Source organism: Crocuta crocuta, unplaced genomic scaffold (genome assembly GCF_008692635.1).
Source record: "Crocuta crocuta isolate KB4526 unplaced genomic scaffold, BGI_CrCroc_1.0 scaffold262, whole genome shotgun sequence".
Classification (NCBI taxonomy): domain Eukaryota; kingdom Metazoa; phylum Chordata; class Mammalia; order Carnivora; family Hyaenidae; genus Crocuta; species Crocuta crocuta.
In genome coordinates, this window is record NW_027528869.1 from 2,086,718 (window position 1) to 2,113,176 (window position 26,459).

General features: G+C 41.2%; 2 long non-coding RNA genes across 4 annotated transcripts in view; both read right to left on the reverse strand.

Annotated features, from left to right (window-relative positions):
• The window catches only part of LOC144225256 (uncharacterized), a 111,295-nt gene extending 96,859 nt beyond the window's left edge, over positions 1–14,436 (reverse strand). For all 3 annotated transcript variants that reach the window (XR_013333254.1, XR_013333253.1, XR_013333255.1), the window contains exon 1: positions 14,193–14,436. This is a non-coding gene — a long non-coding RNA (uncharacterized LOC144225256). The remainder of the gene's footprint in view (positions 1–14,192) is intronic.
• Positions 14,437–18,455: 4,019 nt separating this feature from the next.
• Positions 18,456–25,711, reverse strand: LOC144225207 (uncharacterized). Its single transcript, XR_013333234.1, has 4 exons — positions 25,376–25,711; positions 24,749–24,806; positions 24,284–24,412; positions 18,456–20,131 (listed from the first exon to the last, which is right to left on the reverse strand). It is a non-coding gene; the product is annotated as an uncharacterized LOC144225207 (long non-coding RNA).
• Positions 25,712–26,459: the final 748 nt, after the last annotated feature.

Genomic DNA, 26,459 nt, shown 5'->3' on the forward strand with positions numbered 1-26,459 from the left:
GTACCCCTTTAAAAAGATTCCTTTTTTTTTTTTTTTTTTTGTGGACAGTGAATTTTAAATATGTCTGAGCATTTCCTAAGAGCTATACTAGTCTAGTTAGAGGACTTCTGGGAAAAAATTAGACCAGGGATCAGCAATATGGACTTCCTCTTCATTAAGAGTTTTTTGATGACTCTTCCTTTTGTTATCTGAATCATGTCAATAGCAAGTAAAACGCAGGGTCTAGTAGTACATGAAACTTTAAATTATTCAGAGGCTGATTATGTGGCTTGTAAATTACTGTATCACTTTTCATATCTCACACTTCCTACATCCATTAGCATCTCCAATAAGAGTATGCCTTTGAAAAGTGAAATTTATAAAATGGAATCTTTTCAATCTGAAAGAGACATAAAGGCTAACCATGCCTATTTCTTAGCTTTGTGGGTTAGCCAATTGTCTCAAGAAGGGAAGGCAAATCACCAAGGCACATGAATGAGTTAGTGGAAGAGATTGAAATTAGGCAATATGCTCCTTGTTAACTGACTTGCCTATACCTCTGAAGTGCTTCAAGAGAAGAATGTGACAGTACTTAATGAAGTAAGTTTGGAGGATTATGTAAGGATTTTAATTTTCTGCCTTATGCCTACTCCTTCTTCTGTGGATTGACTTTTGTGTAGTTTCTGTTTCTAGAAGAGATAGATAATGTTTCCTAATCAAGGGTCCCAGGCCTAACTGATGTGTGTGTGTGTTTGTGTGTGTGTGTGTGTATTGGTCCTCCATCTTTGAAAATGCTAATTCTGGCAGCATTATTTCTCTTGCTTATGATTATAGCTGCAAACCCTGAAGCATTCCCAGGTGACCTGCCACAATGACACATGTATAAAAGGTCCTTTCAGAGTGATGATGTCCCTTGACCCAAGCACTGTCATTGACTAAGGCTAATATCACTTGGTCTGTTTTTGACCAGTGTCCCTGCAACACCCACAGCTAGGCAGCAGACCTGTAAGGGGGACTTTTCAGGATTATTGCAACTTCTCAGTTTTCCCAAGCCATTCCTCTTACATTTCAGGTGTGTTTATTTTTTTTTTTAAGTAAATTTCTACCATTCTTTTTTTAATTTTTTTTAAACATTTTATTTATTTCTGAGAGAGACAGCATGAGTCCAGGAGGGTCAGAGAGAGAGAGGGAGACACAGAATCTGAAGCAGGCTCCAGGCTCTGAGCTGTCAGCGCAGAGCCCAACGCGGGGCTCGAACCCACGAACTGTGAGATCATGACCTGAGTAGAAGTCAGACGCTTAACTGACTGAGCCACCCAGGGGCCCCGCTTCAGGTGTGTTTAAAAAGAAGAAAACTGGAGAAAGAACAAGGAAGAAAAGCAGGAAGTGCACAATGAAGGCATTTGACCCTGCTTCCAAGAAGAGTTGGAGGGGTGCCAGGGTGGCTTGGTCAGTTAAGCATCTGACTTCAGATCTCACAGTCTGTGACTCTGAGCCCCGCATCGGGCTCTGTGCTGACAGCTTAGAGCCTGGAGCCTGCTTCAGGTTCTGTGTCTCCCCCTCTCTCTCTGCCCCTCCACCCTCACGCTTTGCCTCTGTTCTGAAAAATGAATGAACCTTAAAAAAATTTTTTTTAAAGAAGAGTTGGAAATTAATACTATAATAGGTACACTGAATCTCGGTGGCTTCCTTTTGAGATGCAGGTACTTGGATTGCGACTAACTTGTTCTGTGAATGTTCTGAAAGACGGGCAAACATTTCGAATAAATCTTAACTTGATAAACGAGTGATGTTTTGCAATACGAGTAGTACGTGATGACAAATGTCACATTATTACAACTGAGCCAATGGTTCTTCTCTCTCTCTCTTGCTGGGGGATTGTGGGTTAATTGTCTCCTATGCTTGGATGCTTAGTCTCAGGCCGCAGTGTTCGGCAGAAATCAGTGACTTTTCAGAACATTGGAAGGTGCCCACAACTGGCACTAGTGTATTTTTTTGTCACTTCAAAGCACCTATGGACAGTCCTTTGCTTTTCCATGTAACAGTAAGCTTAGCAATGCTTTGTTTCATTCTAGATCAGCCTGCCTGCAGATATAGACCCTTTCCTCTGTTGCCTTAATGCCGGTTACATTAAATAGAATATATGCAAGAGTTTATTAATACTGTACTGTAGTCAACATCATGTGAGCATATACAATGGCCCTCATGCAGAAAATTATTTCATTGGCCAGTAGATAGCAGTGATTCCATTAGTGATAGTGAAAGTCGTCCTACATAATAACTCTCCTGCATCTTGTCTCCCTCACACCAGTCATGAAGGTTCTCAAAGGTAAGTACAGGTTAATTTACTGATTTTTCTTAATATTTTGAATTTTCTTCATGATTTTGTATTATATTACAGTATTGTAATCATTTTTATGTGAATATTCCTGGGTTGGAGGATGAATCCATTCTCTCTGAGTTCCCATTACTTCTTATGGGGAAATTCACTTTGATATACAAGCGCTTTGAGTTACAAGCATGTTTCTGGAACGAATTACGTTTGCATAGCAAGGTTTTGCTGTATTTGGAAATATTATCTCGATTAAAATCGGTTCACAACTACCCGTATCCTCTAAGCAAAATACCAAACAAGGTGCTTTGTGATTTTACCTGATGATTTATACAGATTCATTTCTCACTGCTTTTGCCCAGCACCACTCTCCTACCTCAACTGTACTGTACAGTCCTACAACAGAGTGGCATTAAAACCCTTTACCTTTTTGCCTTTCCAGACCTTTCCACACACTTCTGCTTGGAACATCTTTCTCTTCTACATCCCTTGCTACCACAGCCGGCTAGGCTCAACTCCTGCAAGAAGCTTCCTTCCTCCTGGCTTGTTCTGGGGAGTCTTCAGTAGCCGGGCTTTATGATGACCCACGATGATCTTACCTCTCGATACTCACACTCTTGTGATCTCCTCCTGAACTAACCAAAGTTGACCTGTGTAACCTACAGGAAATCGTCAAATTTGTGACTTTTGAGGCCAGCTCACAATAAAGATAGTAAATCCTTCCTTTCTCTTTTTCATCACGGACTCTGGCTGAAGCCCACTGCCACGTCCTGAAACCAACGTCAGTGTGGTGAGGTCTTGTGCCAACAGCTGGAGTCACTTGGCAGCTACGTGGCTGAGCCACCAGAGCAGCATTTCCCGCAGCCCGAGGTGCCCTTTCAAACCGATGGGGTTTGGGAGTGGTGGTGGCAGTCCGGAGCCAACAGCCAAGGAAGAATCTTTGAGACGTCTTTGGTGCAAAAAGGTGATTTTTTTTAAAGCACAAAGACAGGACCTGTGGGCAGGAAGAGCTACACTGGGGTTGTCAAGAGTGGCTGGTTATTTACCGTGGAGTTGGGGAAGGTACAGGCAAAAGGGAGGCCTCCAAAAGGGATGTTCCTATGTTCAGTCCTGGCTATTGTCCAGCTAACGTTGCTTTTCCCTCCAGGAAAGCATTAATATTAAGACAGTAGGAGGTTTCTGGAGAAATGCACTCTGCCTGCCTCAAGTATTTGTCAATGGGCTGCAGGTTATGAGGAAATTTAACTTTATCTGCCATTTCTGTTTGGTCGTTGCTGCCCATATCACTATGGACAGGAGGGTGATGTTGGGGCCATCGGTTTCTGGAGATCAGGCTATTGATAAGGTTGCCTTTTTCTTGTAATTTACAAAGATATTTGTAAACGGATGGAGACTCAGGTTCTGCACGACTGTGATCTCTATCAGTTTAACCATGTGTTTTCTTTCCTTTCCTTTGTTCTCGGGCAGCCAGGAGTGCCTGGGGAATGTCACACACATCCCACCTGAGGGGGTGGTGTTTGCTTGGTGTCAGTTTGCCTCATGCTCCCTCATCAAAATGACTGCATCCCTGACCGATGCTTTGACTGTAACCTAGGCGATCCCAAGCCAGAATCATTCCACAAAGCTACTCCCAAATTCCTGACTCATAGAAGCTATGTAAGATAATACCTATTGTGGTTTTAAGCCTCTATGCTTTGGAGAAATTTGTTATGAGGCAATAAAAACAAGGTCCCTCTCCTACACTTTTCCGCAGTACCCCGTGTTTCTCTCCATCAAAGCCTACTTCCCACTGTCTATTTACTTGTCTGTCTCTTCCACTATCCTGACGCCATCTCGAGAGTGGGGACTTCGCTCGCAATTCACTTTCTTCTCAATTTGAGTTCCAGTATCACTAGCAGAGCAGCGAAGTGGGGATTTGTGGTTGAGAGGCCATAGGTTGATAACTGGTTCATCCAACTAGAAAGCAGCCTTCATCTACTTTGTCCATGTCTGGAAATGTTTCTTTCAGACTCTCAGAAAGTCACTTGCTGGACCTGGTGTTTTGTCGGGGTCATGAAAACATGGTTTAAGGAACCTACCCAGTGTTCAGAGGTTGTGCTTAGCCTGGTTTGCTCTTAACAACTGTCCTGCTCACACAGCTGCTTCTCAGAGACAGTTTGTATGATTGTAATGTCTTAGTTATTTGTATTGGCCGTGCCTTCACACTGAACGTAGTAGCCTTCTGGCCCTCCTTCATGTCTCACATTTGACTATGTTCACCTATATGGCCACTGATGCCCTATCCTGGGGACTTCCTTTCCCATGACACGGCAGCCCATATCCTCAGAGCATTATGTCAATAGAACACCTAGACATTTTGTTATTACAAATGTGGGCCTTGAAATTGATGTTCTGTCCATCAAGTAAGAGTGACAGATGAAAGATGAAACTTCTCTTAACACCGAATCTGATGAAGATACAAGACTTTTGTCATTTTGAGGCTGACTGGCTCTTACAAGCGGTTTGGCTTATGATATCTGTCAGAGAGGGGTAATGTTTTGTGACATCAAATCACAATAGCATCTCTACTAATAAGGACATAATAGTAATAGATAATTGCATAGAGTTACACAGCATGAAGCAATGGCTTATCATCTCTTCCTATCTGTATTATTTCTCTAGAAAATGAAATGATAGCATTGCTATAAACACCTCACAGTCTCTGTTTATCCTGCTGCTCTGAAGAAATACGCTAATTATATATTGAAGGAAAAGTTCTGTTTGTAATGTATTAAGGGCAGAATCGATGTCAGTTAGTTCAGTCAACATTTATTAAGTCTGGGGAAGCTACAAAGAAAAAAAGAAGATATTATAACCTTGCCCTAAAGTAACATACAATCTAATATTTCCTGTCATGGCTTTCTGTTGGATTCTGTACACTGCACTCTTTTTTTTTATATATATATATTATTTCTTCTTTTTTCTATGATACTTTGATATTAAATGAAAGAAGAACACTGGAGAGCTGCACCATAAGACTATCTGGAGTTTGTTGAGCATTACTATAAACAACCATCTCCTTTATCTTGAGACATACATCCTCATTTACTAAAGAAACTTGGAAAAGGTAAACAGTTGGAAAGTAAATTTAAATCTAGTTCCATTAAAATGTCTTTGGTAAGCAATTCTTTATATGCTAGAAAACTGTCACACAAACAAAAATCTATAGAGAAGCTTTGAGTGTTTCGCTATATTTCTCGGAGAAATACAGAAAAAATAAGATTTGCAAGCAAATAAGATGTAGTGGGCCTAATAACCATTACTTTTAAGGAAAGAAATGCAGACAGCTACTGTATATCAAATTTACTCACCAATGATGTCTTTCTACAGAATTTTTAAAATAAGTTTGGTTAGTACTAATCCAAAGAACGTAGGAATGATGCCATTGATAAAGGAAAGGGGTCAGAGGTATAATGACAATAATAAGAATTATAATTAATATGAACATTCCCTGAACTCTGAGCCTCTAGGTAGTGTATTCAGTCAGAGTTCTGTTAGAGAAACAGAACTAATGTGATGGCAGATGAATAGGGAGGGAGGGAAGAAAGTAAGAAGGTAGGTAGGTAGGATGGTAGGTAGGTAGATAAGTAGAGATTATTCTAGGCATTAGCTCACATGATTAATGGGGCTGAGAAGTCCCATGCTCTGCTGCCTACAAGTTGGAGACCCAGAAAAGCTGGTAGTATAGTTCAGTCCTGGTTTGAAGGCCTAAGAACAAGAGAACCAATGTCTGAAAGAAGGAGAAGCTGGATTTCAGCTCAAACAGAGTGAATTTGCCCTTCCTCCACATTTTTATTCTATTCAGCCTCCCAACATATTGGAAGATGGTCACCCACACTGGTAAGGGTGATTTTCTTTATTCAGTCTACCATTTAAACGCTAATCTCTTCTGGAAACACCCTATGGACGCACACAGAACTAATGTTTACCAGCTATCAGGGCATCCCTTAATCAGGTTAAGTAGACATAAAATGAACCATCAGGGGCAGGTACTGTTATTATCGGCCAGTTGACTCCCCTTTTAACCATTGCTCTTCTGCATATTTCCCCAGTTGAAAACAGAGACACACTTTAACACATGTTAACATATTACAGAACAGCATGGTCACTGAATACATTGAAATGAAAATAAAACATTTTCTAGGAGACCCTGAGGTGCCATGCATCATGGTAGGTGATTTGACACATACTGACTCGCTCAAATTCATTCCCAGTCTTGTCAGCAGTAAGCAGGACCTGGCACCTTTATTTTCACCCTTTGTTAATCCTGTGTTTTGATGACAGGATCAGTGCCGGGGGGTGTAAAGTAGATGTTCTGGAAATCCCCGAAGAACACATATTTTGGTATAGCGATTCAGGGTGGTTTGGGGTGAGGCAGAAGAGAGGCCTCTGAAAGAAGAACCACGGTCTTTTTAAGAATCATTTGGTTGTAGGGGTACCAGGGATCTCAGTCAGTTGAGCGTCCCACTTTGGCTCAGATCATGATCTCAGGGTTCGTGAGTTCGAGCCCCACCTCAGGGGCTGCTGTCAGCACAGAGCGTGCTAGGTCCTGTGTCCCGATCTCTCTGCCCTCCCCCTGCTTGTACTCTCTCGAAAATAAGTTAAAATTTAAAAAGTTATTTGGTTGTATTTGGTAGTGGGTTGCAGGAACCCACTCAAACATAGTGAAGGACAAATAACAGTTTCAATAGGAAGCCACAGGGTTCTGCCATGGACCTCTACTGCAAGAAGCACATTGAGCTTCCCTGCAGATAAGAATTGGGGAGTAAAATTCTGTAACAGAGTTTGCTCTTTATCACCAAGGGTCCCTCACAACTTCACTGCTCTCTACAGTGGTTCTCTGTTTCAGCCTAGCGGCCTCTTCATCTCACTCAGGTGTCCTGGGCCACTCCAACCCTAAGAGAAGTCCAGCAGCCTCAGGAGAAAGGAAATGCTTGGCTGGCCTTTGGATGATCCACTCTTATATCCAATCAGCTATAACCTGAGAGAGAGAGTCAGAGTCTAACATAAATATAAATGCGGGGCTGTAATGGCTTAACCTGGGGCTGATGAGTGTATGGCAGCAGGGAAGGAGCTAAAGGTTTTGCGGGCAAATTAACCAACATCTATTCTACATCACTACTAGAAGGAGGTTACCGTTGCCCTACTTCCCAGGGGGACTTGATTAAAATCCTTGACCTCTGTGGGACTCAATGTCCTCATTCATTAAATGGGGAGAGTAAGTTTTTTGTGAGGATTATATGACTTAATTTACATGACGCTGCTTAGATGCAATACATTTTACCTGTCATTATTACTATTTTTTGTTATTGTCTGCAGTCAACTCCTAACACTTTTAAGTTCAGTAATCTAGAGATTCAATGCCAATCAGAAACTCCTTCTTTCTCTGGATGTTTCTCCTTGCCTTCATGAAAATCTGCGTTCCATAGATTTGGGGGTAAGAGGAAATGAGAGGTTCAGCCTTTTTTATTTTAATTTTTTAATGTTTATTTATTTTTGAGAGAGAGAGGGACAGAGCACAAGTGGGGGAAGAGCAGAGAGACGGGGACACAGAATTCGAAGCAGGCCCAGGCTCCCAGCTGTCCGCACAGAGTAGCACAGAGCCAGATGTGGGGCTCGAACACGCGAACCGTGAGATCATGACCTGAGCCAAAGTCGGCGCTTAATGAACTGAGCCACCCAGGCGCCCCAAGGTTCAGCTCTTTTTAAAACCACATCATTTAAAGTCACTCAGACTTCTGTGTCCTTTAGGCATACAGTTACATGAACAACTTTTGTGGTTGAGGGGCACCTGAATGGGTCAGGTCATGATTTCACAGTTCTGAGATTGAGCCCTGTGTCAGGCTCTGCATTGACAGCGGTGAAGCCTGCTTGAGATTCTCTTTCCCTCGCTCTCTGCCCCTCCCCTACTCGCATGTGCCCATGCACTCTCCATCAAAGATAAATAAACTTGAAAAAAATGTTGTAGTTGACAAACAAAAAAAGTTTTTAGATTCTGAGGTGTCTTGGACAGTGGTCCTTAGGGCAACTGGCTGAACTGCTATGATGAACTGGCCAGTCAATCATTCCAGCAACCAATTCCACTGGCTTTTCATGCAATTGACTGGTGGCTTGACCATTGTATAGAAACCCTCTGCAGTGTGTCATTATTGAACACAGCAAAAGCAAGTGACCCATTAATTTAGGCTGCGATGAAAGAAACAAGGTTCTGCTACAAGCTGGTTTTAAATAATCTGCCCCACTTTAAATAGTAGAGGCTTTCAAGCCTTTATTATTTGGAGTTATTTTGTAATTTCTGATGTAGATATAATTTTGGCACTATTCTCTAACCCTTGAAACAATCTCCCCTCCATTTCTGAGCTTCTGTGTAGCAGACTTGACAATTATTCTAATTCTAGTCAGTTTCTTAATTCTTATTCTTTCTCTGAAATCTGACATTATACACTCTGTTTTAAGAATTTAGATAACTTCCTGGTTTGTTCTATAAGAGGGAAAAGTGCTTCTTTCTTTTTTTTCCCTTTGCTAGATTGGTGTCTCTGCCCCTCCACCTCCCTGAATTAACTTATCATTCACTTTGTACTGCCTTCTCTCTGTCAAAAAAAAAATCAATTTTTTTAGTCATTTCTCTCTGTACTGTCACTTCAGATTCACAGTCGTTAAGTGTTCCAGGAGCCCACCAGAGGGACTTTCTCATGGTGTGATTTGCAAACTTTGAAATAACACCCACCAGCAGAAGTACCATATGCTATGGAGTTACACAGTAAACTGACAGGAGCATCTCATTTGTCATTTGAAATTCAGAAAATGTCAGCAATTTTCATACCCACCAATTGCCTAAATGCCTCTCTCTGGTTAGCAAAGAGTAACATTTACTATAAATGTACATGAAAATATGAAATTTTATATTGTGGTTCTGAGGGAACAATAATGGCACAGCCAGTATTAAGATCCACACAACCCAATGAGCATATGGACAGACGTATCAGATTTCTACAATCATTTTATATCATATACGTGCTTCTCTAGGTGAATGGCTTTATCTATAAGGTTTGTGGCATTTGTCTTATTCATATTCCATAACATTGGTGATTCAAATGTGCCTTTTTATGATAAAATATAATTCCAAAGAACACCTTTTAATCCATTAAAGGCAAATTTAACATAAAACACAAGATATTCCCTTAGTGATTAAGCAGAATTTCCATCCAGCTGCCCTTAGCTATGACAAAGCCAAGAGAGAAAACTACTTGGCAGTTCTTCTCAATTAAAGGATGTTAATTACAGCTAAATACTATACACTTTCAATGTTATAAAGGTTCATCTAAATCAATGTTATTACAGTAGTAAAGAAATTAATAATGATTTCAAATCTAGTAAGTGTGGCCAAACTGCCTATTAGTGTGTACCCGTTAGTTCATATTTTTAAATGACTCCACAATGAAATTTTTGAACTGGTATCGTATAAAGACTGGGATGTCCATGGCCTTGCACATTCAGCACATCTTTTATACATTAAACATAGTACACGATGGTGTGTCTTCCTCATACCTAAATATTGTTGACGTGATAGATTCAGAGTCAGAGATCATAGGAAGATGAAGAATGGAACATAAGACTTTAGGTGTTTCCTTCACTCTGAGCTGACCTTTTGCCAGAATGGCCTCCTTGGAATAAAGGATGTTAGAGTTAGTTTTCCACTATCTGTAGAGCAGTAGATCACGACAAGCAGGGACAGAAAAACTAACAGTTACCAGGCCCCGGAAGTTTTCTTATTTGATACAACAATGATTTGGGGTCATTAAATACCCCTTTTTGCATATGAAGATTTGGGGGCTCAGAAGTGAACATTTCCCCCAATTAATTAGTGGCAGCCACAAAAGACCAGTCTCTCTGACTTCAGTTCACAGGTTTTGCCCACTAAATCATGCTCTCCGTTAGGTAAAGGAAAATCTGAAAACCTCATTTTGCATTTTGGGCCAATATTCCCTTATCACCTGTCCACAAGTCTTGCTGCGTTTATTTGAGTTTTGGCTCAAGAGGTGACTTGTTAAAGGAAGAACACCAGACTTCACCCCAACCTTGATGGAAATAGTAGCCTAGAAAATCACTCCATAAATTTGAGCCCCGATTTCCTCGCCTAAAAATAAGTAACAACTCCAAGTCCCTCTTGGAACTGTGATATGATGAAATAAGGTCATGTATTGGGAAAGAAAGTATTTATCAAAATATAAAACACAATGCAAGGTAAGGTACTTGGCCAAGTGCTACATGGGAGAATGAATAGAGAGGGTGAACCATTTGGACTTTTTGTAACCCACACAGTGATCATTACTTTTAGATTTCTAAAGTCCACCAGTGGTTATAGGCAGTTGCATAGCTGAGTTATTACAGCACTGAATTGTCAGGAATGTGAGTTCTGGGATCAGAGAGACAAACCAGAGTTCAAAACCAGGCTCCTCCAATTTCTGTTTATTGGAGCTTACATATATTCCTTCTTCTCTCACCATCACTATCTCATCTGAAAATAAAAAATTAAGTATACTTCATACCCAGGGCCAACTTCATAAACCTGCCACCTGGCCACTAACACGGAAGGGCCCCACGCTTGGTTTAATGACGTACTGTCACTAAGTTGAAATTCTTAATCATTTTATCTTTGTTTTGTAAGTGAAGGGCAATGTGACAGTTGGAGCATGCACGTGAGCAGAGGAGACAGGATGTGTCCAGTATGTGTGCCTGTGTGAATTCCTTGTTTGGTCCACACGCACATACCAGTCAGGATGCCCCATGAGCACAGGATTCCAGTGGACCCACCATGTATGGGGGTTCAGTGGGATTCAAAGCAAGAATAAGGTAAGTGTGTCAGGTCTACAGCTGGATAAATGGGGGCATTGTCAGCCTGAGAGGTATTCTTTCCTTTCTGAACCATAACTGGTTTGAAATAAAGAAAACAGATGTTCTCATCACAAGAAAAAAACAACACTATAATTGTGGATGGTGAAGAATGTTACCTAGACTTATTGTGATGATCATTTCACAATATATACAAATATCAAATCATTATGTTGTCCATCTGAAACTAACATAATGTTATATGTCAATTACACCTCAATTAAAGAAGGTAGGGCATACAAAAAAAACAAAAACAAAAACAAAAACAAGAACAACCAAAGAACCCGATCATAGCTTTCCTTGCTTGGATGTCACTTCCCTGCCTCAGCCGACCACTTATGCTGAAAATTATAATGCTAAGCAAAGGGAAAGATAGAACAGCATAATTCCTCTTCTTTCCGCCCTTCCTATTCAACAGTAAGCCAAATATGGAGAGTGTTGGTGGAATGTACACATCTCAAGAAGTGAAATAAGAACACTTGAATTAGTTTTGCACAGCATTCTACAATTCTGATAAGAGCAAAAACTGTAAGGTAAAAGATAATACAACAAAATCTATAGGCAATACAAGTTGTGTAATTTATGGTGGTTCTGCATATGGGTTAAATATTCTTTTTTTTTTTTGAGAGAGAAATGAAGCGGGGAAGAGGGGATGAAGGGGAGAGAGAGAGAGAGAGAGAGAGAGAGAGAGAGAGTGAGANGAGAGAGAGAGAGATGAAGTGGGGAAGAGGGGATGAAGGGGAGAGAGAGAGAGAGAGAGCGAGAGGGAGTGAGAGAGTGAGAGAGAGAGAGAGAGAGAGAGAAAAAACCTCAAAAAGTCTCCACACTCAGCACAGAACCTGACACAGGGCTCAACCCCACAAGCCTGGAATCATGACCTGAGCAAAATCAAGAGTTGGACAGTCAACCAACTGAGCCACTCAGGCACCCCAGGAGTTAAATATTCTTATGTCTGCATTTAAAATTGGCACACATAAATATGAAGATAAATGGTAAAATTTAGGCTAGTAATTAATGTTAGCCACAATGACATTCCATAGCATTTCATAGAATACCATGACCAAGTCAAGAAAAGACCATGGAAGAAAAGGAAAAAGCTTTATATTTTAGTACCTTTTTTAATAAAGGACCCCCAATTTTGTTTTGCCGTCAGTTCCACAAATTGTGTAGCTGTCCCTGCACTTAGCATTTGTGATTGTGAAATTACAAATTGTGATTATGTATTTAATACATACTCTATACCCACTAGAAGCTGGCTACTAAAGTTGTGATCATCCCTGAAGTTTTATGCCGTTAAAAGCATAAACAAGATGCAGTGGAGGGTTCAGGTTAAGAATATATGCTCTAGGAGCTCCTGGGTGGCCCAACTGGTTAAGCGTCTGACTTCAGCTCATGAGTTTGAACCCTGCATCAGGCTCTGTGCTGATGGCTCAGAGCCTGGAGCCTGCTTTGGATTCTGGGTCTCCCTCTCTCTCTGCCCCTCCCCTGCTTGCACTCTGCCTCTTTTTCTCTCAAAAATAAATAATCACTAAAAAAATGTTTTTAAAAAAGGAATATATGCTCTAAATATTGCCATAGCTTTGGTGACAGATGGTAACATAGACTTATTGTGAGGATCATTTCATAACGTATAAAAATATCAAATCACTATGCTCTAGGGGCTCCTGGGTGGCTCAGTTGGTTAAGCGTCTGACTTCGGCTCAGGTCATGACCTCACGGTTCGTGGGTTCGAGCCCCGCATCAGGCTCTGTGCAAACAGACTGCTCAGAACCTAGAGCCTGTTTCAGATTCTGTCTCTTCTCTCTCTCTGACCCTCCCCTGCTCATGCTGTCTCTCTCTCTCTCTCTGAAATAGATAAAAAACATTAAAAAATTTTTTAAAAATAATGCACACTCTAGAGTTACCCTGCTTGTGTACAGGTTAAAAATCATGTTCACAGCTACGCGTGATCTTGGGCAAGCACTTAACTGTTCTGGGCCTCAGAAAATGACAGTGCAGACATCACAGAGTTGTCATAGAGAATCAGCGGGCCAGTGAGCATAGAATAATGCCTATTTAACATGTAAATGTTCATTAAAATTTTGCAACTATTTTGTTGCTGTTGCAGCTGCTGCTGGGATGCAGAGGAAGGAGAAATTGATTGAGTTTTGCGGAAATTAAAGAAAGCTTTACGGAGGAGATATTGGAGGTTTCCCTTACGAACTTCACATTCATAAGTAAAGTGAAGAGAAATGAAAAGTCAGCCACGTAGACAGTTGAAAGGGTCTTCGCTACTTACGGACTTTGATGGCCAAGCCACATTAATCAGAGCCATCTCCGAACTTCCAAACAACTTTTGTAGAACTATTTAGGCTAGCATGCTATTCTCTTTACATGTTGATTTATGCTCTTGGGAAGACCATTATATAAAAAAAGAAAACTCTTTAAAAACACATAGTTGTCAGAAACAATCCAAGACCCCCTCACTGGAAGACTGCGTAAGCGAACCTCTTAGCAGAATAAAATTGCTCCTAATGTACAGGCGTACACGGGAATCAATCAGCCCTTCCTGCAGCTCGTCTGTTCGTTTTATAGAGTTGCCCAGTTTGACAAGAAATCTAGAGAAGGGCTGAGGAGTGTTGTCAGCATAAAGATGGGAGAGAAGTGATGTACTAGGCTAATAAAAGGACTCACAAAGGTCCCTGAAGTCATAAATCCTTCCTGCGGCTTTTAAAATCTGTTTCCTTTGTAGGATTTCGATGATGGAGCTTTGACAGAGTGCCCTTTCTATCCTCTCCCCGGCACGTCGGAAGCGAGCTAAGTGCGTGGAGAGAGACAAAATGCAGGAGCCCTTCCTGCCTTACCCATTCTGCTCCTCGTCCATGAGGGTGTGTGGCAGCCTCGCTGATGGGGTGCGCTGCCCTCCCCATAAACTTCTGAGTGCTCCCTTCCCACCCGCTTAGACACTGACCTGATTCTCTCGGGCATCAGTGAACCCAGCCACTAATCCAGAGCGCTTTCCTTAGGGACGCGGGGTTCTTTTCAGTTGTAAGTCAGAGTCTCCAGGTGAATCGGGCACGGAAATACTGCAGATTACGCCCTGGGTCTTGACTCACCCCAACACAGGAAGGGTGGCCAGGGATTCCACAAACGAGCCAGCTTGGAACACGAGCAAGGGCCACAGCGCTGGAGGGAGTCCTCGCCAGGGCCGTGACCCCTGGCTGACCCGAGAGCCGGGCCCGGGCAGTTAGAGGCTCCCCAGCCCTTCTCCGTCTCCGGAATGTTTGTTCCGCCCACCGCTCCCGGAGCCGGAGCAGTTTCAAGGATGCAACCTGGAGAGTAAGGTGCTGCTGAGTCCACCTGGGGCGTGCATGTGACTGAGCCTCGTTAAGGTCTCGGTGTACAGTTTAAGGTTCTGCAAGTTGGGTGTGGAGATTTACTTGGCCTTGCAGCCTCTGGACGCAAGCGTCCCGTGGAAACTCCCTTGCTTCGTATTGAAACTGCCACTTAGCAGTCAGGAACGGTCTGCCTCTGATCTCTCCTCGCCCTGCAGGCCTAGGCCCAGCTTCAGATTTCCCTCTGGGGAGCTCCTGAGGTGGCAAACAGACACACAGCTTCCGTGTGTCTGTATTTGGCATAATCTGCTTTCCTGCACTTGGAAAATACAAACCATGTATATATTGATTAAGATAAAAGGCAATTAGGAAAATATCTTGGCAGTGTCATTATAAAAATGTAGTATCCAAAAGAAAATGCTAGTGTATTTTTTAAAGTTTATTTATTGATTTCGAGAGAGAAAGAGAGAGGGAGAGAAGAGGGGGAGGGGCAGAGAGAAACCCCCAAGCAGGCTCTGCACGGTCACTGCAGAGCCTAATGCGGGGCTCAAACTCGCAAACTGTGAGATCATGACCTGAGCCAAAGTCAGATGCTTAACCAACGGAGCCACCCAGGCGCCCCACTAATGTATTTTATTGGTGGTATTATTATTTGCTCATCCGTTGTAAAACTCCCTTGAGCCAAACAAAAGGTGAGGGGCTTGCGAATGAGGATACCAACCATTGTTTGATCTCAAACTCTATTCGGTAAAAGGTCAGGGGGTGAGCAACCTGGCTCCTCCCGGCTGCAGCAGGCCCCTGAAATGGAAATCTTTAGTGAACATTGTGATTAGAACGGTCAAACATGTTCTTCAAGTGACTGTTAAGCAACCCCCCACCTCTAACCGCAAAATTCTCGCTTCTGTACCCCGGCTTCGCCTCTCTCCCTATATAAACCCCGAGCTATGGCTCGATGGCGCGCTTTTCCGAGGACTCTGGGTGCTCGGGAGGGGCCGTCAGGCTGGACTGAAATAAACCTGAATAACCAACTCCTTTTGTGTTTTGTGGGCTTTGTCCTCGGTGATTCTCCTTTGGAAAAGGTGGTCTAACACATTACTTTTCCTTATACAGTATAAGCATTTATATTTATTGATGGTGATATATAGGAACATAAATATGCTCCCACAATAAAGATAGTTAAAACAAAACCAACAAAAATCTACCTTTGAAAAATAAATCTACAGGGCACCTGGTTGGTTCAGTCAGTTGAGCGTTCAGTTTGGGCTCAGGTCATGATTTCAGGGTCCGTGGGCTTGAGCCTCACATCGGGCTCTCTGATGTCAGGGTAGACCCTGTATGGGGTTCTCTGTCCCCCTCTCTCTGCTCCTCTCCTGCTTCTTCTCTCTTTCTCTCTCTCAAAAATAAACAAATAAAACATTTTTAAAAGGCTTAAATAAATAAATCTAGGGGCGCCTGGGTGGCTCAGTCAGTTAACGACCAACTCTTGATTTTGTCTCAGGTCATGATCCTAGGGTCATGAAATGGAGCAACTAAGTGCGGAGCTTTCTTGAGATTCTTTCTCCCTCCCTCTCTCTCTCTCTCTCTCCCTCTCTCTCTCTCCCTCCCTCCCTCCCCCTCTCCCCCACTCTCCCTCTCAAAAAAATTAACATAATAAATAAATAAATAAGTTTTCCCTTCAACAAACTATTACAATCAGTATATTTATTCCAGTGCCCTGACTGTGAGGGTGTGTTTCACTATGTCTCATTTTCCTCTATCAAGAGACTGACAAGTCCCATCAGTGTGGGTCCCAGAAAGGGAGCAGAGCCACAGCTCAGCCCAATCGAGTGGGAGCAAGACACTAACGTGTGCTGTACCTGAGAGCAGCGCTCTTTCAGCGACGGTGAGTGAGTCCGTGCAGCACTCCGAGCCACAGGATAAATCCAGTCCCAGCCATTTCTCAACCTTTATTTTCCTTCTGTGGCTCGAACCTACATGTCATTCACTACATGGCAGTCATCGGCACCCGATGAGTTGGGGCCATTTTTAACAAGTCAGTTTTGCTCGGAGAGGGTAAGAATGACTGCCACTGGGTCTTTAACTACTGCTCTTGGGGATGACGGGCGCACTGGATTACGTGCAGTCTTGTGCCTCGGGGTGGGGCAGGATCACTGTTCCTGGCGCAGGTCGGACCAAGAGACTTTTCACCTGGAGCTACCTGGACCATCTCGGACAAAAACAAAGACACCCACACAAGATTGTGGTCAAGAAGAAAGGCGAGGGGTGCAGCTAAAACTGTGAAGCTAATTGTCATGCCTGAGTTATTGGTAAGAAGGGTCCCAAGATAAGGAGCCTAAGACTTAAGACACCAAAATGGTGAGAGAATATCCAAAGCATACTTTTTACATGGAGCCACGGAATCCTGAAGACATTCCAAAGAATGCTCCTGTGGTTCTGAAGGCTATTCCAAATAGCAATTCCAAAAATGTTATCATCAGGGACAAAGGGACATGGAGGTAAGTGTATAAACATCCCTAGATGCCTCCTTTGGAGGAAAAAAAGCACCTATTTGGGTGTGTGGTTTCTGGCATATTTGTTAAACATCACACATATTACTTGAGAGTGACTCTTTAAATATGCAGTATGTTCAGATGCAGGAACAAAATCAACTTGGAACACTGGTGTCTTTTATTTCTTTTTTGCTAGAGGTCTTACCTTTTTCTTTGTTGTTTTTTTCAAAACACAGCCTTCTTATTTGAAAATATTTATGTGTGTATGAAAGGATGGGAGATTTTTGTACATTGTTCTTTGAAACCTCTCCTCCCCTACGTTACTGCATTCTCACACATTTTTTTCCATGGGGCAGAAGACTCTGTTTTTCTTTATAACCATCAGTTCACAAATCCACAGGGATTCTACATGGCACGGCTTATGATAACTTTCCAGTTCTCAAAGATTTGGGGGGAAACTGCATTAACTTTATATCAGCAGATGAAGCAACTTAACTTCATGTGAACCCTTTATCAGTCTGCCCCCTAAGGAGACCTACCATGGCTTACTGGGTGGCCGTAGGTCTGGCGACATACCTGACGACGGTGAGTCAAGTTACAGTCTGAATTTTACCATTTCACTTTGAGATTTGGAATAAGTCTCTTTGCCTTCTGAAATCTCAGTTTCTTTTCCCAGTGCTTGCCACCCACTTCACAAAGATGTTGTCAATATTAACTTCAAAGGACTTTGAGTGCTCCTGAATAAAGGCATGCCCCCAAATACAAGGCATTAAGTAATCTAAAAGGCTCCCCTTCATGATTATCATATAAATAATCGGGAGGATTTTACCAAGAGAGCAGTCACTTTGTGCTAAATCCAGCTAGATAATAATAGTCATAATAAAATGTGCAGAAAAGGCAGAAACTAACATATGTCCTGAAGGTATATGCAAGATAGCACTTCAACTGAGTGTGAATAAAGGTAAATCATTAAGGAAATGAGAGGAGGTATTTCACACTGTTGATGTGCCTGATTTTTGGTTATTGTCATCCCCCGTTTGATTGAGGACACAGAATTAGTGCAGAGGACAAAAATCTGACAGAATACGCAACACTACTGTTCACCAGAGAAACATAAGTTAAACCACAATGAGTTAAGTTCACACCCAGTTGAAAGGATAAAAGTAAAAAGATCGATGTTACCAAAGACTGCTAGAGAGGTAAAGCAATCAGAACACAAAAAAAATTGCTGGTGGGAATGTTCCGTGGTACAACTCCTTTGGAAATGGGTGTGGGAATTTCTTATAAAGTTAAACCTAACCTACACAATGACCCCACGATTCCACTTCTAAGTATTTACTCAACAAAAATGAAAATGTATGTCCACAAGAAGACTTGTACGAGAAAGTTCATGGCAAATTTATTTATAAAAGTTTACACGAGGGGGCACCTGGGTGGCTCAGTCGGTTTAAGCATCCCACTTCTGCACAGGTCAGGATCTCACGGTTAGACGGTTCAGTTTATGGGTTCGAGCCCCGCCCCCCCATCGGGCTCTGTGCTGACAGGGAGCCTGGAGGCTGTTCCAGATTCTGTGTCTCCCTCTCTCTCTGCCCTCCCTGGTTTGTGTTCTATCTCTCTCTCAAAAATGAATAAACATTAAAATTTTTTCTTTAAGTTTACACTGGAAATGTCCTAAATATCCATCCAGAGGTGAATAAATTGTGGTATAGTCATACAATTGAATACTATTCCTCAATAAAAAGGAGAAAACTCTTAATACAGCAACAATATGGATTTATCTCACAGACATTATCTTGTGTGAAAGAAACCAGATAATGGAGCATATCATCAACTTGGCAATAACCACTCTGCTATTATAAACACAAAGATTGGTTCTCATTTCTATACCATATTTATTGTCACACACACACACACACACACACACACACATATGCTTACACACATTTTGTGGCATGCAAGAATGGAAAATCATTACATTAAGATTAAATCCATAAAAATAATTTAAAATTTTTGAGTGCTTTCTGTATGTGGTAGGTGTTTTATATGTATTGTATCATTTAATGGATATGGTACTATATTATCCCCATTTTATAGAGAAGGAAACTGAGGCTTAGCAAAGGCAACTGCCATCATATGGCTGAAAATGAAGAGCTGGAACTCACATTTGTGGTGTCTAAATGTGATGTCTCTCCCAACCAGATCAGGTGGGAGCCCCCAAATGTAGGGGTGAAAGCCAGTAGCGTGGGCGGTGAAAAGAATTCACCTGAAGCAGAACCAAAGAGATAGAAATTTACTGAATCCACAAGGGAGCAGCAGGCAGGACAGCAGAGAGACTATCTGCAAGGAGGCAGTGGGCGGGGGCTGTTTTTAAAGAGAAAAAGTGAGGAGATAGGGGGATGTATGGAATTTTCCCTTTTTTGGTAACTGTGCCTGGTTGTAACTAACCCATTGGTTAGGGCCTATGAATATTTTGAGGTGGGCCGCCTGATGGACCTGTCTGTGTTCAGCCAGGGGGCCACCATGGGCCTTTTGCTTTGATCAAGTTTCCAGGGCTCAAGCCTGTTCTCTAAGATTAGCCTCTACGATACATTCATTTCAGTCCAAAGACTGAGAAAAACCAGTGCCTTCAGCTGGCCCTCAATGTTAAGTGCTAGCCTTGTTTTTACGAAATTTGAAACCTAATCTATCAGCACTTACTAACCTATGGTGATTTATCACATTGTGATAGAGAAGAAATGAATCATGGTGCACGGATTATTTTCTACATTTCTACATTTATCAGGACCTCGTTGTCAAGCAGGAAGAGAAAGCCCTACCCAATCTGGAAACAAAGAACACAGCTTGCTTGCAAGGAAATGTCTAGGCATAAACATGGCATAGGAGAGGGCATAGGAGAATTTACTGTGGCAGTCATATATATGAGCTGGATTCAGTTGGGTTCCAGATGTCATACATCCACTTCGGTTCTTCACTTTCTGCCTCCCCCAGAATCTCAGAGTTAAATCAGCTCATCTTCATTTGCACACCACACTTCCAAGTCACATGATCTTTGCTCCCACGTAACACACAAAGACAGACTTCAGTTCCTTTGAGAATTAAGACAAGATGTGAGGGTATTTAAATAGTCTCAACTCCATTTCCCTAGAACGCACGCACACATACTCATGTACACAGATATGTACATGCATATATATATTTATATTATATTTAATATAATAATAATTATATTATATATTAAATATAATATAAATATATATATTTAGGAGGACTTAATATCACTCATTCTCCCAAGTACTCTGATGCTGACCAATGGGGTTTCATGTGTCCCTTTGTTGACTGTACATCCTCAGATCTGGTGGCCTAGGAGCAATCACTGGCGTCCCCTATACCTTGGGTAAAACTCTCCCTGCCCCCATGTTAGAGGTCTCAGGAATGGGTCACCGCTTTGATCACCTCAGCCCTATTCTTCTCTTCCTGGTCTCCTTTCTTTGGTGACTAAAAACTAATAACTGTAATACAAATATATGGATAATATATGTTGATATATGCATGCAATTGAATTCAGCTATGAAAATCAATACATTATTGCTGCATGAAACATGGATGATATACAAAACTATAAAACTGAATAACAAAAACCATACATAGTTATGTATATATATAGTATGAATGCATTTCACGTTTAGCAAAACTCAGCGATTTTTTTCTTTTTCTTTTCCTACTATTAGAAGTCAGGATAGTGGCTGCATTGAGGGAAAAGGTGTTATGTAGTGAACTACTGGAGGCCTGAGGAGAGCTTTTAGAATGTATCCTTTCATATTTTTCAAATTTGATTTTTTATAGTAGACATTTTTCCATACCATTTACTATTCTTCTACAGTGATGATCTCTTGTGTTTATTTAATCATTTTCCTGTTATTATTCCTTAAGTTTTCTCATTATAAATAATGTCTGATGAACATTCTTATAGATGTATTTGTACAATCCGTATTTAGTTAAATACCTATGTATTAATTGGCAACTTTTTATGACTGTGTGTTATCAAATTGTCTTCCTACAAAATTGTGCCAACTTACTTTTCTACTAGCAGTAGATGGAGTGCACAGCAGCCCATATACTTGGCCAGTTTCGTATTTATTATGTCCATTGCTAACCATTACCAGGCTGATAAATAAAAAGAGGTAAATCTTCTATTCGTTGTTTCTTGACTACTAGTGAGTTTAAATAACTTTTCATAAATTTAGCTACCTATGTTTTCCAAAATATCTATCTATGACTTTTGCCCATTTTTCTACTATTACATATTTTTCATTGGTAAGCTTTTTATATGTTAAGTCTTTGAAATTTTCCCTTCTTGGGCTGTGAATGTTTTTTCCAACTGTGTTTACTTAAAAAAAATCTTTAAATAGTTACAGATTCACAAAATGTTGCAAAATATACTACAGAGTTCCTGTGTGCCAAGGTTCTTGCACTGTTAATGTCCTACATTAAATGTAGTATATTATCAAACCCAAGAAACTGGGGCACCTGGGTGGCTCAGGTGGCTGAGCGTCTGACTCTTAATTTTGTCTCAAGTCATGATCTTAGTGTCCTGAGATCGAGTCCTGAGTTGGGCTCCACACTGGGTATGGTGCCTACTTAAGATTCTCCCTCTTCCTCTGCCCCTTCCCCCACTCATGTATGTGCACTGCCAATACTCACTTACTCTCTCTCTCTCTAAAAACAAAACAAAACAAATACCAAGAAATTGACATTGGTTGAAAAAATGGTTACAGAGATTACAGACCTATATGGATTTCTTCATTTATTTTTGTATCTATTAGGGGTGCCTGGGTGGCTCAGTCGGTTAAGCATCTGACTTCGGCTCTGGTCATGATCTCACGGTTCGTGGGTTGGAGTCCTGAGTCAGGCTCTGTGCTGACAGTTAGCTCAGAGCCTGAAGCCTGTTTCAGATTCTGTCTCCCTCTCTCTCTGACCCTCCCCTGCTCACGCTGTCTCTCTCTCTCTCAGAAATAAATAAAACATTAAAAAATTTTTTTTAATCTATTAATGGAGATTCTAAACATATATTTTAATGTACTCATTCTTTATTTTTTAAAAATCTTTTACACTTCTGGTTTCTGATTCCACATAGAAGAAGCTTGGAAGTTGTCACTCCATCTTTACAACAGGTAAGAAGCTGACAAGAATGAAAAATCAACAACTCTTCTTGGAGCTGTAAGAGAGAGGAGGACCAAGGCAAACTGCTGCCCCTAAGAGTGGAGAGATATATACAAAAATACAAAGATTTGTGGTATAGGAGAACAGAGACTCCCTAGCAGGGAGCACTGTGGGAACAAGTGCCAGATAGGAAAATCTGAATCTATACCTGATGAATCCTAGAGGTTTAATGCAGACAAGTCTGATTATGAATTAAAAAGTCCATAGGGACCCAATCATAGGGAAGCCCTAACAATACTGTGACATTTACCCCCAGGAGTGCAACCAGATTCCCATAGTACATATGGGAGCAGGGGCACCTGGGTGGCTCAGTTGGTTGGGTGTCCGACTTCGGCTCAGGTCATGATCTCAGGTTCACGGGTTCGAGCCCCACGTTGGGCTCTGTGCTGGCAGCTTAGAGCAGGGAGCCAGATTCTGTGTGTGTGTGTCTTTCTCTCTCTACCCCTTCCCTATTTGTGCTCTGTCTCTGCCTCTCAAAAAGAAATAAAGCATTTTAAAAATATATGGGAGAAGATCCCCTTGGGCTTCCATAGGGAGAGGGGGAAAGGAATTCTGTACTCTAAAACAGCTCAGAGGACTCTCTTTTTAACAAAACCTATCCTCCGGAGAAATACTTAACTGGATTCTAACCTGGTCAAGTGTTAACAAAGCATAACTGACCTGAGGAAGGGAAATACCCAACTCCAGCCTGGTCTAGCCATCCTATCCCTCCTAAGGGGGGAAAGTAAAACTTAGAAACACTTGTGAAATTCACAGTCCAAAGGCACAGTCTCAATAAAAAACTGAGACGTAATGATAGGACTATAGAAATTTTCCCCTGCCTCCACACCTCACCTCTATATTACTAAAGGCCTGTTTATGATAGTTCATCTTACGCAATACATTAGATCTGGCTCTCAAGAGAAAATAAGGCACATCAAAAGGCCAAAAACCCCACAATTTGATGAGACAGATCAAGCATCATAAGCAGACATGACAGAGATGTTGGAATTATTATATGGGGAATTTAAAATAACTATGATTAAAAATAAGTAAATAAATAAATAAACAATGATTAGTATGCTAAGGATGCTAATGGTTAAAACAGACAACATGCAAGAATAGATGGGCAATGTAAGAAGAAAGAGAAATTCCAAGGGGGGGGGGGACAAAATAAAATGGTAGAGATAAAAAACACTATAACAGAAATGATGGATGCCTTTGAGGGTCTTTTTCGGGACACGGCTGAAGAAAGAACTTCTAAGTATCTGACTACTATTGGTGTATATTGATATATCCTCTAATATTCATGACATTTTGAGCAATAAAATGCTGAAAGACATATTAAACCAATAAAAACCCAACAACTTGATTTTAACGTTCAATGTATTGTGATGAAGAGACAAAAATCAAAGTATTTCTGAGCCACCTGTCACAACATGTAAAAATGGTAAAAGAAAACTTGGGCTAGAATTAGAAATCTGAAATGTGCACTTTCTCAGAAAGGATATTACAAATGTGGATTTCTTACTGTGATAGGGAGGTAACACTTGGGCACTGAGGTATTCTGTGCTTTCCTTTCTGTATAGGAGGGGAAAAAATTACAAATTTGAATTAGAGGGAAATATTAAATCTACTAACCATTTGGAAAAGGATTAGGATAAGAAAAAAAAAAAAAAAAAGGTTACCCTATCCCCTGTCTCTAAAATGGGGCAGTAACTGGGCTGCATGAGACTTGTGAATACATACATGTGTTTGTACACTGTCTACTCACCTTCATCATCACCGCCACTCTCCACCCCTAACTAGCTGCCCCTTCTCCCGCCTGCCCCACTACAACGTATTCTCAATCCAGGAAGAGTAATCATTTTAAAACCTCATTCAGATCACATCACTCCTCTGTGTAAGTTCTGGCCATGGCTTCCATTCCCTAACCTACTTAGAGTTAGGCAGAAAAGTCCAGCTCTCTCACCATGGCCTACGAGGCCCTCCTCCCGCCTCCTCAATCTCCTCTCCCTCAAAGCCCTTTTCTCATTTACCCTCTTGCTCCAGTCACCCCCTCCAGGTAGGCTTTGTTTGCTGATCTTTCTGGAACACTTTTCCTGTGGATCTTCCCAGGCCACCTCCTTCTGGTCATCCAGATCTTTAGATAATATACCAGTAGTATCCTTGAAAACCAAAAAGCAAAGAGAACAAAGTCTGAGAAAAACAACAGACTCTCCAAGGACTTGGAGACAACTGCACAAGGTGTAACATACTCATAATAAGAATCCCAGAGGAAAAGACAGAGAGAAAGGAACAGAAGAAATATTCGAAACAATAATGACGGAGAATATCCTCAAATGATTATCAGACACCAAACCACAGATCCAGGAAGCTCAGAGAATTCCAAACAGGATAAATACCAAAAACAGTACAACTAGGCATATCATTTTCAAACCAGAGAAAATCAAAGATAAAGAAAAAAAATCCTGAAAGAAATCAAAAGGTGAAAAAAATCTTACCTATGGAGACACAAAGAATTATACCTTTCTTCATTCTTGAGGTTACTAGTAGTCTTTCCTGAAATATTCCAATTTTCCATTGTTAGATTATTGCTGGGATTTCTTAGAAAAATACTAAATAGTCTTGAAAATCCTGGTGCCAGCCATGTATATTTCCTTTTATTCTTGTGGGAACAGATCTGATATTGTCAAGGATCAATGTGCTCTTTTTTTTTTACAAATAGTTTATTGTCAAATTAGTTTCCACATAACACTCAGTGCTCATCCCCACAAGTGCCCTCCTCCATGCCCATCCCCCCTCCCCCCCACATCCATCAGTCCTCAGTTTTTGTCAGCATTCAAGAGTCTCTCATGGTTTGCCTCTCTCCCTTTCCCCCACCATTTCCGCCCTTCTTCTCCCCCNCATTTCTGTATCCCTTGGGTAAAATAAACTAAGAAATCTGCGGATCTGCACTGTGGTAAAATCAGTCACTTCAGTGAACCCTCTAATTAGAGCTGGTGTAGTTTATGAACTGTGTTCCTTTTTTAAAAAAATATGTCTTCATAAAAAGTTTTGTGAAAAACTCATATGTTTACATCCTAAACAGGGCAACAAGAAGATGTAAAAGAATTTTATCGTGGACTTACAGTTTTACCCCAGGAAAGGCACATCCCGGTCACATCTGCAGATGCAGAATTGTGTCATCTTTCTGTCACTGCTGTCTTGCAGGCTATGGGGGAACGATGCCAGCTCTGGGTGTCTGGATCCTTGAGACTTTTAAATCTCTCACCTTGAGGCAGATGGCTGAAGGCAGTGCAGTTAAGTCTGGAACATTATTTGGGCACTGAGTTGGACAGAGAATAAGGGGCACGTGGAAACCTTTCATGAGCCTCGGTCCCTTGAAAGGTGGAAGTCTCTGTCTCATTATAATTAAAAGAAAGAATCAAGGCTCAGTCTGGCCATGCAGTAAAGTGATATCCAAAACTGGGTGACCTAAAGCATGAGCATTTAGCTTGTTATTTAATTTTTTTAATCATTATAAACAATACAATAAATATTAATATATGGTGTTTATATCTTTAACATTTGTTCAGTTATTTCTTTAGGATAAATCCCTAAAAGTGGAATTTCTAAGCCAAAGAATATGTGCTTTTACAATCATTTGGCACATACTGCCAAAACACCCATTTGAAGGCTGTACCAATTCATATTCCTATCAGTGGAGCATAAGAACGCTCATTTCCTACATCTTTACCAACGCTGGGCATGGACAGTCTTTGTAACTTTAGAAGAATTAAATGTCTAATATGAAACAGATCATGTAGTTCCTCTACCTTCAAACCTCCAAAGTTTCCCCAATGTCCATAGGAGTCATTCTCAAACTTTTTGGTAGCAGGACCTTTTCATGGTCTTAAAAATTATGAAGGGCCCAAGGAGCACCTGGGTAGCTCAGTCAGTTAAGTGTCCAACTTCAGCACAGGTCATGATCTCACTGTTCATCAGTTCAAGACCCAGGTGGGGCCCTGTGCTGACAGCCCAGAGTCTGGAGCCTGCTTCAGATTCTGTGTATCCTCTCTCTGCCCCTTCCCTACTTATGCTCTGTCTCTCTCTTTATGAAAAATAAATAAACATAAAAAAATAATAAAATTATTAAGGGCCCCAAAGAGCTTTTATTTACATGGGTTATATATATATTAGTATTTGCTATAGTATGAATTAATATGTTATTAT